This window comes from Hylobates moloch, unplaced genomic scaffold, assembly GCF_009828535.3.
Source record: "Hylobates moloch isolate HMO894 unplaced genomic scaffold, HMol_V3 SCAFFOLD_18, whole genome shotgun sequence".
Taxonomy (NCBI): Eukaryota; Metazoa; Chordata; class Mammalia; order Primates; family Hylobatidae; genus Hylobates; species Hylobates moloch.
Window position 1 is genome coordinate 18,956,272 of NW_026652293.1, and position 15,759 is coordinate 18,972,030.

The following is a 15,759-nucleotide window of genomic DNA, read 5'->3' on the forward strand; positions in this document are numbered from 1 at the left end:
AGTTATTAATATACAATCTAAGTGATACCATTTTATTTCCCATACCAAACATTTACCTAAAGTTAAATTTCATGGAATCCCTTACAGTACTTAAAATAAATAAAGCACATAGTTATATGGTTGATTCTTAGAAATATATAAATCCAATTATATAAATTTCAAAAGTAGGCAAAACTATGTATGGTGTTAGACTTCAGGATAGCTGTCTTCATGGAGAACACAGGATGTTGTAATTAGAAGCAGGTAGCAGAGGTTTCTGAATCATTGGTAAAATATTGTATTTCTTGTTCTAGGTTGTGGTCACATGTGTGAATTGTTTACTCTGTGAAAAGTCATTGAGTTTGATGTGTACAATATTTATACATGTTATATTTTGTATGAAAATTTAAGTAAAAATTAACTGACAGGGGTCCTACTTCAAAATGGCAAGTTATGCACATATATTTATTCCCAGACCCAGTTAAAATTAAATAGTGAGTGAAAAAGGCATCAAACCTTTTCAATAAATAAGGTTCTTGAGAAATCATGAAATTATAATAAACATGATTGCTTTGGTTAGCATTCAACATTGTGAGTAACCTAAAACAGGTATAGAATTATTTCTCACTGTGTTTTACAGACCATTGCGATTGTGCAGGCTTGATGAAATCTTCCTGGAATGAGCTCCTTTGTTTTCCCTCAGGCATGGTCTTCATACTCATGGTCCAAGTTGGTGGCTCCTCCTAAAAGAGTGGCTCCTGCCAAATATCTATACCTCAAGCAGTTGTTAAGCCTGAAGCAAAATACGAAACTCTGCTATTTTCTCTCATCCATAAAATGGTGAAAATTAATATACTCCTAAATACAATATGGTTTAAAGAAAATAATTACTGGCACAAAATTGTTAGATAAAAATAAATTTAACAATATACAAATAAAATAGAATAAGAGAAAAGATAATGAACCTCCATCTGTTTTAAGTACTCTCCCTAGAAACTCCACGCAATAATCCTGCTTAAATTGTATTGGCCAGAACTTGGTTATGTAACCAAAACTAGTTCCAAAAGAACATGGAAAATGCTGTCTTCTAACTGGATAACAATAAAAAGAGGAGAATAGATGGTTCAATAAGCATAGAAGTCTCCATACTACATGGGTGATGATAGAAGAAGATAGGGTTGTAGAAGCTGTAAAGTAGAATGAAGAAAAATACAGCTAAAACAGTTCTAGAGCCTGGGTAGCAATGGAAGAACTTAATTCACTTGCATAATGGAGGAGAGGCTGTGTCTTAGAAATATGTAATATGGTCGGGTGCGGTGGCTCACGTCTGTAATCCCAGCACTTTGGGAGGCCGAGGTGGGTGGATCACGAGGTCAGGACATCCAGACCATCCTGGTTAACAAGGCGAAACTCCCTGTCTACTAAAAATACAAAATTAGCCAGGCGTGGTGGCAGCGCCTGTAGTCCCAGTTACTTGGGAGGCTGAGGCAGGAGAATAGCGTGAACCCGGGAGGCAGAGCTTGCAGTGAGCCGAGATGGCGCCACTGCACTCCAGCCTCGGCGACAGAGCAAGACCCCATCTCAAAAAAAAGAAATATGTAATACAACAGGTTGTAGGAATTAGACCTAGGATGTAAACGGCCTGGGTGACAGAGCGAGACTCCATCTCAATTAAAAAAAAAAAAGATATTTATCTCCAAGCAAGAAATTTAGATATATGTTTTCTAAAAACAAACTGAATGAACTGGGTCAGTCAAAGTAAATCGCATGCATATTAGTTCACCAAGACGAACTCTTCTGCATTTTATTATATGAACTATTTATTGTAAGAACTACAGGGGTCTGCCCTCTTCCCAGAACAGTATTTGGAAGTATGTCACTTAAAAAACATAAGCCATTTTCATAGAACTCTCGATTATTCTTTCAAATTACCACCATTGCTATCAGTTTTAATTCCCTATCTTCTCTGAAAACTTCTACAACTTTCTATGCTAAATGCTAAAACTCTTAAAAGGCTCACATTTTATTCCTAACTTTCTGTAATATCACCTTGCTATTTGGCTTTTGATTTTCAGTCTTGCTTCTCTCACTTTCACCACTACCATTAATTTACTATTGTAATCTTTTGCATACACGCATCAAAGCATATCACACCACTTGCTTTAAAATCTTATTTTCTGGCCAGGCGCGGTGGCTTGTGCTTGTAATCCCAGCACTTTAGGAGGCCGAAGTGGGAGGATCACGAGGTCAGGGGTTTGAGATCAGCCTGGCCAACATGATGAAACCCATCTCTACTAAATTACACAAATTAGCTGGGCGTGGTGGCTGGTGCCTGTAATCCCTGCTACTCAGGAGGCTGAGGCAGGAGAATTGCTGAGAGGTGGGGGCTGCAGTGAGCCGAGATCATGCCACTGCACTCCAGCCTGGGCAACAGAGTAAGACTCTGTCTAAACAAAACAAAACAAAACAAAACCTTTGTTTTGTTTTGTTTTTCTTTTCTACGACATTTAAAATGCTGTCTTAATAGCTTACCTGGCACAGGAATTCTTAAATTATCTGGACACTAACTTTCCTATCTTATCACTTTTAAGTACTCTTTCGTTCCATTTTTTCAACACCTCACCATCCAACATGTTCTCTTTATCTATATTGATTTTCTCTGAGGTCTCTGAAGAACACATTTTCTACCTATAGAGGTTTACAAGATGCCTGAAATGTTAGCCCCACTCTCAATTTTTTGCCTGGTTAACCTCAGCTTAATGTAACTATTTCTTTTCTTATTGTATATACTTACTATGTACAAAATGATGTTGTGATATCTACATACACTATGAAATGATTATTAGAGTCAAGCAAATTAACATATTCATCTTTTCACATAGTTTCTATGTGTGTCTCTCTGTGTGTGTGTGTGTGTCTGTGTGTGTGTGGTAAAAGCACTTGAAAAATACCCTTTTGGAAATTTGTGGTATATAATATTATTAACTATAGTTATCATGCTACACATTGTGTAAGAGAAGACATTCATGAACACTGAGACTGGCTGAATTCCTCTACCACATGCTGTGTGAAACACTGTATTTCATTGTAACACTAAGCAAATTTGTCATCATTTCACCATGTGATAGATTTCAGATGAGTGGGATTAAGTTTGTCTGTTCAAAGGTATTCTCACATTCCATTCACATGACTGTGGCATCTAATAAATAATAAATAAATCTTTGTTAAACACCATCATCTAAAACTAGTCCCATTAAAATGAAAGAAATGTCTCTGCCCCATAAATTCAACATCTGCAATACTTCCCAGCCCGCCCTCCTCAGAGCCCCACAATGGGACTTTGTTTTTACTATATCTCCATGCTTCTCTTCACAGTAGGGTTTTAAAAGTCTCAGATATTTCTCATTTAAAAGAGAGAAGAAAGACCCAAAGAAATAAAGCGAAGATGAAAAAGGAGACATTAGAACCAATAACACAGAAATCCAAAGGGTCAATAGAGGCCACCATAAGCAACTATATACCAACAATTGGAAAACCTAGAAGAAATGGATAAATCTGTAGACACATACAATTTACCAAGATTTAACCAGAAAGAAATCAAAAACTTGAACAGACCAATAACCAGTAATAAGATCAAAGCTATAATAAAAACTCTCCTAGCAAAGAAAAGCCGGGGACCTGATGGCTTCACTGCTGAATTCTACCAAACATTTAAAGAAAAATGATTACCCATCCTACTCAAACTGTTCTAAAAAGTAGAGGAGGACAGAGTACTTCCAAATTCATTCTATAAGCTGCTATTACCTTGATACCAAAAACTAGAAAAGACACACCAAAAAAAATAAATAAATAAAACACATGACAATACCCCTGTTGAACATCGATACAAAAATCCTCAACATAATACTATCAAACCAAATTCTCCAGCACATTACAAAGATCATTCATTGTGACCAAGTGGGGTTGTTTCCCAGGACTACAAGGATGGTTCAACATACTCAAATCAATCAGTGTAATACATCATATCAACTGAATGAAGGACAAAAACCATATGATCATTTTAGTTGATGCTGAAAAAAGCATTTGATAAAATTCAACATCCTTTCCTTATAAAAAATAGCCCTAAAAATCTGTGTATAGGCTGGGCATGGTGGCTCATGCCTGTAATCCCAGAACTTTGGGAGGCCAAGGCAGGGGAATCACCTGAGCTTGGGAGTTCTAGACCAGCCTGACCAACATGGAAGAAACACCATCTCTACAAAAAAAAAAAAAAAAATTAGCCTGGCATGGTGGCACATGCCTGTAATCCCAACTACTTGGGAGGCTGGGGCAGGAGAATCACTTGAGTCCAGGAGGCGGAGGTTGCGGTGAGCAGAGATCACTCCATTGCACTTCAGCCTGGGCAGCATGAGCAAAATGCCACCTCAAAAAAAAAAAATAATTGGGTATAGAAGGAACATACCTCAACCCAATAAAATCCATATAGAACAGACCCACAGTTAATATCATACAGAATGGGAAAAACTATAAACCTTTCCTCTAAGATCTGACAAAAGACAAGGATGCCCACTTTCACCACTGTTATTCAACATAGCCCTGGAAGTCCTCGCTGGAGCAATTGGACAAGAGAAAGATACAAAGAGCTTTCAAATTGGAAAGGAGACAATCAAATTACCCTTGTTTGCAGATGATATTATCTTATATTTGGAAAAACCTAAAGACACCACTAAAAAACGATTAGAACTGATAACCACATTCAGTAAAGTTTCAGGATACAAAATCAACATACAAAAATTAGTAGCACTTCTATATGACAGCAGGGAACAACCTGAAAAAGAAATCAATAAAGTAATAGAATTTACAGTAGCTAAAAATAAAATAGAATACTTAGCAGGTAACTTAACCAAATACGTGAAAGTTTTCTACAATTAAAAACTCTAAAACATTGATGCAAAAAATTGAAAAGAACACAAGTAAATGGAAAGCTGTTTCATGTTCATAAATTGGAAGAATCAATATTGTTAAAAAATCCATACTCCTCAAAGCAATCTACAGATTCGATGCAATCCCTATCAAAATACCAGTGAAATAAGAAATACCACAGAAATAGAAAAAACATTCCTAAAATTTATATGGAGCCACAAAAGATCCAGAATGGCCAAAGCTGTCCTGAGAAAAATGGACAAAACTGGGGGAATTCCCATTATTTGACTTCAAATTATACCATAGAGCTATAATAGCCAAAAAGTATAGTACTGGCATAAAAATTCACACATAGACCAATGGAACAGAAGAGATAACCCAGTAATCAATTCACACATTCACAGTGAATCATTTTTGACAAAAGTATCAAAAACACACATTAGGGACAGTACGGTCTCTTCTATAAATGGTGCTGGGAAAACTGGATATACATATTCAGAAGAATGAAACTAGATCCCTATCTCTCATCATATACAATAATCATATCAAAATGAATTGAATCTTAACTCAAGTTCCTCAAACTATGAAACTAGTGAAAGAAAATACTGGGAAACTCTCCAGAACATTGGTCTGGGTGAAAATTCTTTTAGTAACACCCAACAAGTACAGGTAACAAAAGCAAAAGTGGATAAATGGCATTGCATCAAGTTAAAGCTTCTGCATAGCAAAGGAAGCAATCGACAAAGTGAAAAGACAATCTTAGAATGGGAGAAAATATGTGCAAACTCTCCCCCGGGAAAGAGATTAATAGCCAGAATATAAAAGGAGCTCAAACAATTCAATAGGAAAAATATAATAATTCAATTAAAAATAGGCAAAAGATCTGAATGGACATTTCTCAAAAGAAGACCTACAAATGGAAAACAGATATGTAAAAACATAAAAAAAAAATTGATCATCAGAGAAATGCAAATCAATCCTACAGTGAAATATCTCACCCCAGTTAAAATGACTTTTATATAAAAGACAGGCAATAACACATGAGGAAGTTGAGAAAAGGGAAATCTTGAACAGTTTTGGTGGGAATGTAAATTAATACAATCACTGTGAAGAACAGTTTAGAGATTCCACAAAAACTAAAATTAGATCTACCATATGATCCAGAAATTCCACTACTAGGTATGTACTGAGAAGAAAGAAAATTTTGTATCGAAGAGACATCTACATTCTCATATTTATTGCAACACCACTCACAACGGTCAAGATTTGGCAGCAACGTAAATGTCCGTCAACAGATGAATGGATTAAAAAAACTGTGGTACAGACACACAACGGAGTACTAGTCAGCCATTAAAAGAATGAGATCCTGTTATTTGCAACAGCATGGATGGAACTTGAGGAAATTATGTTAAATAAAATAAGCCAGGCACAGAAAGAAAAACTTTACAAATTCTCAGATACTTGTGGCAGCTAAAAATTAAAACAATTGAACTAATGGAGAAAAGCTGCAAGCATTCCTTTTGAAAACTGGCACGAGGCAAGGATGCCCTCTCTCATCACTCCTATTCAACATATTATTGGAAGTTCTGGCCAGAGTAATCAGGCAAGAGAAAGAAATAAAGTGTATTCAAATAGGAAGAGAGGAAGTCAAATTGTCTCTGCAGATGACATGATTGTATATTTGGAAAACCCCATCGTCTCAGCCCCAAAACTCCTTAAGCTGATAAAAAATTTCAGCAAAGTCACAGGATACAAAATCAATGTGCAAAAATCACAGGCATTACTATACACCAATAATAGACCAATAGAGAGCCAAATCATGAGTGAACTCCCATTCACAATTGCTACAAAGAAAAGAAAATACCTAGGAATACAACTTACAAGGATGTGAAGGACTTCTTCAAGGAGAACTACAAACCACTGCTCAACAAACTAAGAGAGGACACAAAGAAATGGAAAAAAAAAAATCCATGTTCATGGATAGGAAGAGTCAACTTGGTGAAAATAGCCACAGTGCCAAAGTAATTTATAGATTCAATGCTATTCCCGTCAAGCTACCATTGACTTTCTTCACAGAACTAGAAAAAACTACTTTAAATTTCATATGGAACCAAAAATGAGCCTATATAGCCAAGACAATCCAAAGCAAAAAGAACAAAGCTGAGGCATCACAGTACCTGACTTCAAACTATACTACAAGGCTATAGTAACCAAAACAGCATGGTACTGGTATCAAAACAGATATACAGACCAATGGAACAGAACAGAGGCCTCAGAAATAACACTACACATCTACAATTACATAATATTTGACAAACCTGACAAAAACAAGCAATGTGGAAAGGATTATCTATCTAATAAGTGGAGCTAAGAAAACTGGCTAGCCATATGCAGAAAACAGAAACTGGACCCCTTCCTTACACCTTATACAAAAATTAACTCAAGATGGATTAAATACTTACACATAAAACCTAAAACCATAAAAACCCTAGAAGCAAACATAGGCAATACCATTCAGGACATAGGCATGGGCAAACACTTCATGACTAAAACACCAAAAGCAATGGCAACAAAAGCCAAAATTGACAAATGGGATCTAGTTAAACTAAAGAGCTTCTGCTCAGCAAAAGAAACTATCATCAGAGTGAACAGGCAACTTACAAAATGGAAGAAAATTTTTGCAATCTATCCATCTGACAAAGGTCTGATATGCCAAATCTACAAAGAACTTAAACTAATGTAAAAGAAAAAAACAAACGACCACATCAAAAAGTGGTTGAAGAGACAGTTCTCAAAAGAGGACATTTTATGTTGCCAACAAACATATGAAAAAAAGCTCATCATCACTGGTCATTAGAGAAATGCAAATCAAAACCACAATGAGATACTATCTCATGCCAGTTAGAATGGTGATCATTAAAAAGTCTGGAAACAACAGATGCTGGCAAGGATGCAGAGAAATAAGAATGCTTTTGCACTGATGGTGGGAGTGTAAATTAGTTCAACCATTGTGGAAGACAGTATGGCGATTCCTCAAGGATCTAGAACCAGAAATACCATTTGACTCAGCAATCCCATTACTGGGTATATACCCAAAGGATTGTAAATCATTCTACTCTAAAAACACATGCACACGTATGTTTATTGCAGCACTATCTACAATAACAAAGACTTGGAACAAACCCAAATGCCTATCAATGATAGACTGGATAAAGAAAATGTAGCATATATACACCATGGAATACTACGCAGCCGTAAAAAATAATGGTTTCACGTTCTTTGCAGGGACATGGATAAAGCTGGAAACCATCATCCTCAGCAAACTAACACAGGAAAGAAAACCAAACACCGAAAGTTCTCACTCATAAGTGGGAGTTTAACAGTGAGAACACATGGACGTAGGGCGGGAACATCACACACCAAGGCCTCTTGGGGAGTGGGGGGCAAGGGGATGGAGAGCATTAGGACAAATACCTAATGCATATGGAGCTTAAAACCTAGATGACAGGTTGATAGGTGCAGCAAACCACCATGGCACATGTATACCTATGTAACAAACCTTCACATTCAGAACATGTTTCCCAGAATTTAAAAGAAAAAGACTTTGGGTCTAGTAATGCCAGATAATTATTAGTGTGCAATCTTTTTTCTGACCTTCAGCCTAGAGTATTTCTGCTTTTATAAATGAAGTAAGGCATGGTCGTTGTTCCAGAACCTCAAATTGTATGCATCAGTGTATACATCTCATTTTATTCATCTATTCAAGAAATATTTATTGGGAACGTGTCTATTCTGTTCACTCTGTTAATACTGAAGACAGAATGTCTTTTCACAGTCCCTGAACTGATAAGATTACTGGTCCGTTTTTTCAGAGATGACCCTGAATGAATAATTTTTCTACCTGCTTTTTATGAGCCACTATTGAACTTGACCATCTCCAGCTGCACAAATCTCTAACAAACTATTAGGGAATAGTTAATGTATAATGTCTAATTATCCATTAATAATCTAATGGCCATGACCAGGTGAGTTGCATTAAAAACATGTAATTCGGAATATATAATTATTATTCCTTAAAATAGGTGAAAGGAGACTTAATTATTTAAATAATGGTAGAAAAATTAACAAATATATTTTATTTACAGAAACATGCATAGTACATATACACCATATACATGCCACAAATGTAACATGTATGCAGCAAGCAAATTACATGCATAGTATGCACATGCCACATGTATACTATGTGTATACTATGTGTTTACTATATGCACGCTTGTTTCTACACACAAAGGACATGTATACTACATGTACACTTCATGCATAGTATATTTGAAATGTATCCTACATGCATACAGCATGCATACTACATGCATACTACATGTTTACTACATGCACACTACATGCATACTATATGAATGCTACATTCATTCTACATATATGCAACATGTATAGAGCATGAATGCCATATGAATACTACATACGTACAACATGCATACAACATGTATGCAACACGCATTTGTTTTTCACAACTCTCAATAATATATGTATATTTTTATTTGCTTTTTACTGAAGGAAAATTGGGACCTTTGACTTTAGAAGAAAACCAATTATGTAGCTAAAATAATGCTGCAAACACACATCATAGATATATGCAACAAAGAATTTGCCCGAAATTATTATTTTTTCTACTCTCAATGAAAATCCAATTTCCATTTTAATGACGTTCTCTGCAAACACCATATATATATGTATATATATATACATATATATATACATATATATAAATATCTATGCTAGTTTTACTATTTAAGACAATAATCATTTTTATTTGTGGTATATCAATTCGATCTATATATTAAAGATTGGCCTTTGTGTATCAAGATGACTTTATTAATCAGCCATCAACTGGGCAAGCACACTTAGTTGTTTTGTCAGTAAAAGTTAACATTTTTCCTTGAGCAATCTTAAACCACATATCCATACCCTTTGGTAACAAATAGAATACTTTTGTGAGATATGAATGTTTGCAAGTCTATGACTAGAGAAAGCAATTGTACTGTTTGTGATTTAATCAGGACTTCATATCAGAAAAGAAAATAATTTAAGAAGATAATGAAGTAGTTTATAATAACTGCATTATTTAAAACTTTGACAATGGAGCTAAAGCTATTTCATACAAATGAATAATACTTTTACACCATGCATAAAAGAAAATAGGTGAATAAACATAAAACATTAACTTTCCATTGTTGAAAAATAGTTGTTTGCTATTTGCAGGGGTTTTTTTTTAATAATTTACTTCACAAAATACATAAGACACATAGACCAGTATTACTACTCTTGCAGTCCCTGTTATTCTACAAGACGTCAAAATCTTAGAAGAGGAGTTAATAACATATTAAATAACAAATAAAAGCTTTGATTTGATGTGATTTTTTATCTCTAAGTCATGATTATTATCAGTCACTTATTCATTCATTTAGCAGAAAATTGGACCTTATTAATTTCAGAAAATGTAAATATGAATGTAGACATTGCAGGACTGAGACTGTAGATGGATTTGCATACCTATGTATGTATGTAGCTGCATAACTCTATATTTATATATACATAAATAGTTAAGTTAATAAATATTCTATCAAGGCAAGAAATGTTATCATACAAGGAATTACCATTAATAGAAGCAAATAAACAAACACAAAGCAAGTAAGGCATGATGGTTTTGAAATGTGAGAAAGACATGAGATTTGGGAGGGCACAGGGGCAGAATAATATGGCTTGGCTCTGTGGGCCCACCCAGATCTCATCCCAAATTGTAATCCCTACATGTTGAGGAAGTGGCCTGGTGGGAGGTGATTGAATCATGGGAGTGGACTTCCCATTTGCTGTTCTTTTGATAGAATTCTGTTGATCTGTTTAGTGTGATCCCCTTCACTCTCTCTCTCCTGCCACCTTGTGATGAAGGTGTCTGCTTCCCCCTCACCTTCTGCCAAAATTGTAAGCTTTCTGAGGCGTCCCCAGCCATGTGAAACTGTGAGTCAATGAAACCTCTTTTCTTTATCAATTACGCAGCCTCAGGTAGTATCTTTATAGTAGTGTGAGAAGGGACTAATATAAATGCAAAATGACATAGCCACTTTGAAAGGCAGTTTGGCAGTTTCTTACAAAGATAAGCATTGTCTTCCCATATAATTCAGTCATCATTCTCTTAGAAATTTACCCAAATTATTGGAAAATTTATCTTCACAAAAAATCTGCACATGAATGTTTATAGAATTTTTATTTATAATTGCTAAAATCTGAAAGCAACTAAGATGCCCATCAATAGGTGAAAGAATAAACAAACTATAGTACATACATACATAGAGAAGAACATTACATGCATATTACTAAATGAAAGAAGTCAGTCAGAAAAGTCTACATACTGTGTGATTTCAATTTATGACATTCTCGAAAAGGCAAAACTATAGCAATGGTAAAGGGATCAACGGTTTCCAGGAGTGCACAGAGAGGAGAGAGAGGATTGAAAAGGTCTAGCAGAGAGGATTTTTAAGAGGGGTTAAGATAGTCTGTACGAGATTGTAATTGTGGATACATGACACTGTGCATTTTTCAAAATCCATACAACTTTACATTGTGAAGATAGAAACCATACATGTGCAAATTAAAGAAAAAATTAGGAGGTCTGGAGAGTATCAGGATGTGATGCAAAATGTGGCAAAATGTATAAAACAACCTCATCCATGAGAGTAGGAAGAAGATTTGCTTACCTAAGTAACATTAAAAATGAATGGAGAGGTCTACATAGCATTGTATTCTAGTTAATGAAGTTTTATTTCACTTAGGTACAGCTTAACAATACTGATACTGCTATACATATTCTGCAGTTGAACGCTTAAATAAACAGCAGGTGGTGGAAGCCAGGTTTCTTGCTATTGGAATGGGAGTTTACAAATAAGCAAGGGTAAGAATGTAGAGTGATCCATGTGGTGATTTAGTAGATTTGAAGACCTCATTATAAAGTCATTTTTAGATTCATACAGTTACAAAGGGTAACACATAGAAATGTTTATAATTATGTGTGTATACACAGGCCAGTATACACACATATTTCCTTGTTCTGTCAACTTAGAGCAATGGGAATCAATGATAATCCAGTAAAACACACACATCTAGCACCAAGACTTTGGCTTCCAATACCATTCTTTATGAAAAAGAGCCAGGGATTGGAGAAAGGCTAATCTCAGGACTGAGGCAGGAAAGAGACAAGATGAGCCCGGAGTATCTTTTTTTTTTTTTTTTTTTTTTATACAAGTTTCTTGTCACTCAGGCTGGAGTGCAATGGCGCAATCTCAGCTCACTGCAACCTCTGCCTCTCGGGTTCAAGCGATTCTCCCATCTCAGCCTCCCGAGTAGCTGGGATTATGGGCACCCACCACCACGCCTGGGTAATTTTTGTATTTTTAGTAGAGAAGGGCTTTCACCATGTCGGGCTGGCTGGTCTCAAACTCCTGACCTCAGGTAATCCACCCACCTTGGCCTTCCAAAGTACTGGGATTAGAGGTGTGAGCCACCACACCCAGCCTAGAGTATCTTATAGTATCAGAAAGTAAGGCAGTATTCATAAACCAGACACACACACACACACACACACACACACACAGATCGAATAACGTATGTCAAAGGAACACAAGAGCAAAGTGAAAGAATTCCCAATGCACAAAACTGAAACAATTTCACAAAGTGGTATTCGATTATGACCCAAAGTATAAAATAAATATCTGTTAGTTAATACAAACATAAATTGTTTAATAAATAAGTAAATGGAGAATAAAAGACAAATCTCCTTTGGAAGATAACAAAATACGTGGATACTCTTCTCTTAAGGTGAGGGAGCCTCTCTATCCTTAATTGTAGGCATAGGGATTGCTTTTCAAGGAGTACAGTGTGGAAAGAAGGAAGAAAAGAACAATGTTGCCGCAAAAAAAACCTGCAAACACTATCTTAGCCACATGATCAAGGTCCACACCAACACATCAACATAAATACGGTTGATAGTTTGTACCTTTGATAAGACTTGATGAAAATAGCACTTGACCTCTGTGGTAGTTCTCTTCAAAACCCATAGTTTTTCTGAGCAAAATATCAGAAAAATTCCCAATTGAAGCACATTCTACAAAATGCCTGAAAAGTACTTCTTAAAACTGTCAAGGTCATGAAAAACAAGGAAAGTCTAAAAAACTGTCATAGCCAAGAGGTGCCTAAGGAGATATAATTACTAAATGCAATACAGTAACCTGGATTGAAGCTTGGAACAGTTAAAGTAAAATGATAAAGTAAAAAAAAAAAAAAAAAGTTAAAAGAAAAATAAATCTGAAAAAGCTATAGATTTTAGTTAATAGTATTATGTCAATATAGGTTCTTTAATTGTATGAAACATACCATACTATCATAAGATAGTCATAGTACATGAAACTAGATGTTGAGTATATAGAGCCTCCCCATTATTTTCACAATTTTCTGAAAATCAAAAAGTGCCTTAAAATTTTAAAGTTTCTTTAAAAATGGAAATAAAAATAAGATTACATTTCTTTTTATTCTATTTCTGAACCTCTTGAAAACAATTTTCTTATGCTTATTTTTCTTTTACATTTGCTTTCAAGATATTCTTGTAAATTTGGTTTTCTGTTAAATTACACATTTAGTTAGAATAAGATGTCCTTTCGTTTTTAAACTGTCAGTACAATGTTTCACTTTGATAAATTTAAGAGAAATAATCTAAGGATTCTATTTCACCTAATAAGTAACAAAAGAGCTATTGGTATTTAAGAGTTCTACATGTATTAGTCAATTAAAGAGTACTAGAAGTAATTTAAACATTTGTGAATTGTCATTATAGAAATCTGGTGGTTGACATCCAGGCAGAAAGACATAATGAATGGATACAATAATAATGATAGGGGCAAGAGACAGCCAAATGCCTAGGCAGATAGGGAAGCGTTTCCGGAGAATCTCTGACCAGCTCCACAAGTGTTTAACACCAGATGTTTTGTGCAGATAAGAAAACCTGTACAGGGAGCTTGCCTGGGCATCCTCTCAGCATGCTGGAAGCCCACATGCACTAGGGGAATGCGGTGGAGCCACCAGAAATCTATATCTTATGCAGGAGAGGATCCTGCTCTCTTCAACTTATTTGTTGGGGCTGCGGTATTCAATTTGTGAGTTGGAAGCCTTTGTATAGGCTGAGAGATTTCCTTTTGTGTCCGGAATTGGTGGGTTCTTGGTCTCACTTACTTCAAGAATGAAGCCGCGGACCCTCGCGGTGAGTGTTACAGTTCTAAAGACGGCGTGTCCCGAGTTTGTTCCTTCGGATGTTCAGATGTGTTCGGAGTTTCCTCCTCCTGGTGGGTTCGTGGTCTCTCCCCGGCTTCAGGAGTGAAGCTGCAGACCTTCGCGGTGAGTGTTACATCTCATAAAAGCAGTGTGGACCCAAAGAGTGAGCAGTAGCAAGCTTTATTGCAAAGAGCGAAAGAGCAAAGCTTCCACCTTCCACAGTGTGGAAGGAGACCCGAGCTGGTTGCCACTGCAGGCTCCGGCAGCCTGCTTTTATTCTCTTATCTGGCCCCACCCATGTCCTGCTGATTGGTAGAGCCCAGTGGTCTGTTTTGACAGGGCGCTGATTGGTGCGTTTACCATCCCTGAGCTAGACATAAAGGTTCTCCACATCTCCACCAGACTCAGGAGCCCATCTGGCTTCACCCAGTGGATCCCGCACCGGGGCTGCAGGTGGAGCTTCCCGCCAGTCGCGCGCAGTGCGTTCGCACTCCTCAGCCTTTGGGTGGTTGATGGGACTTGGCGCTGTGGAGCAGGGGGTGGCGCTCGTCAGGGAGGCTTGGGCCGCACAGGAGCCCATGAAGGGGGTGGGAGGCTCAGGCATGGCGGGCTGCAGGTCACGAGCCCTGCCCCGCGGGAAGGCAGCTAAGGTCCAGTGAGAAATCGAGTGCAGTGCTGGTGGGTCGGCACTGCTGGGGGACCCGGTACACCCTCCGCAGCCGCTGGCCTGGGTGCTAAGCCCCTCACTGCCCAAGGCCGGCAGGGCGGGCCGGCTGCTCCCAGTGCAGGGCCCGCCAAGCCCACGCCCACCGGCAACTCCAGCTGGCCTGCAAGCGCCGGGCGCAGCCCCGGTTCCCGCTCGCGCCTCTCCCTCTACACCTCCCTGCAAGCTGAGGGAGCCGGCTCCCGCCTTGGCCAGCGCAGAAAGGGGCTCCCACAGTGCAGCGGTGGGCTGAAGGGCTCCTCAAGTGCCACCAAAGTGGGAGCCCAGGCAGAGGAGGCGTGGAGAGCGAGCAAGGGCTGTGAGGACTGCCAGCATGCTGTCACCTCTCACTTTCACTTAATAAATTCCAGCCTCCTCACCCTTAATGGGTCTGCGTGCCTAATTATTTCCTGGTTGTGATACAAGAACCCAGATTTAGCTGAACTAAGGAGGAAAAACTCCTGCATCAATAAGAAAAGAAAAAATGCAGTTTAAAACTTTATACCGTGACAGTCGAGAACTGCATCCCCAAAGGGTGAAAGAAGGAACATTGACCCCCAAACAAACATTCTTACTTGGGAACCTGAAGGTCCAGATCACAGGAGAAGGATTTGACCTTATCTGAAGCTCAGATGAATTTAGAGAAATATAGGGGTAGAGGAAGCAGGGGGAAAAGCCCTGTGGGCGCTCTGGGTCCACAGGGAAGCCATTTTGAACTTTGTCTTACAGGGGTCCTTGCGGAGGGCTGCCAGTGGAATTGGGGAAAGAACAAAGAAAGAAGGAAACTTCCAGCTGAACTTTGTAACAATTTTGGTCAA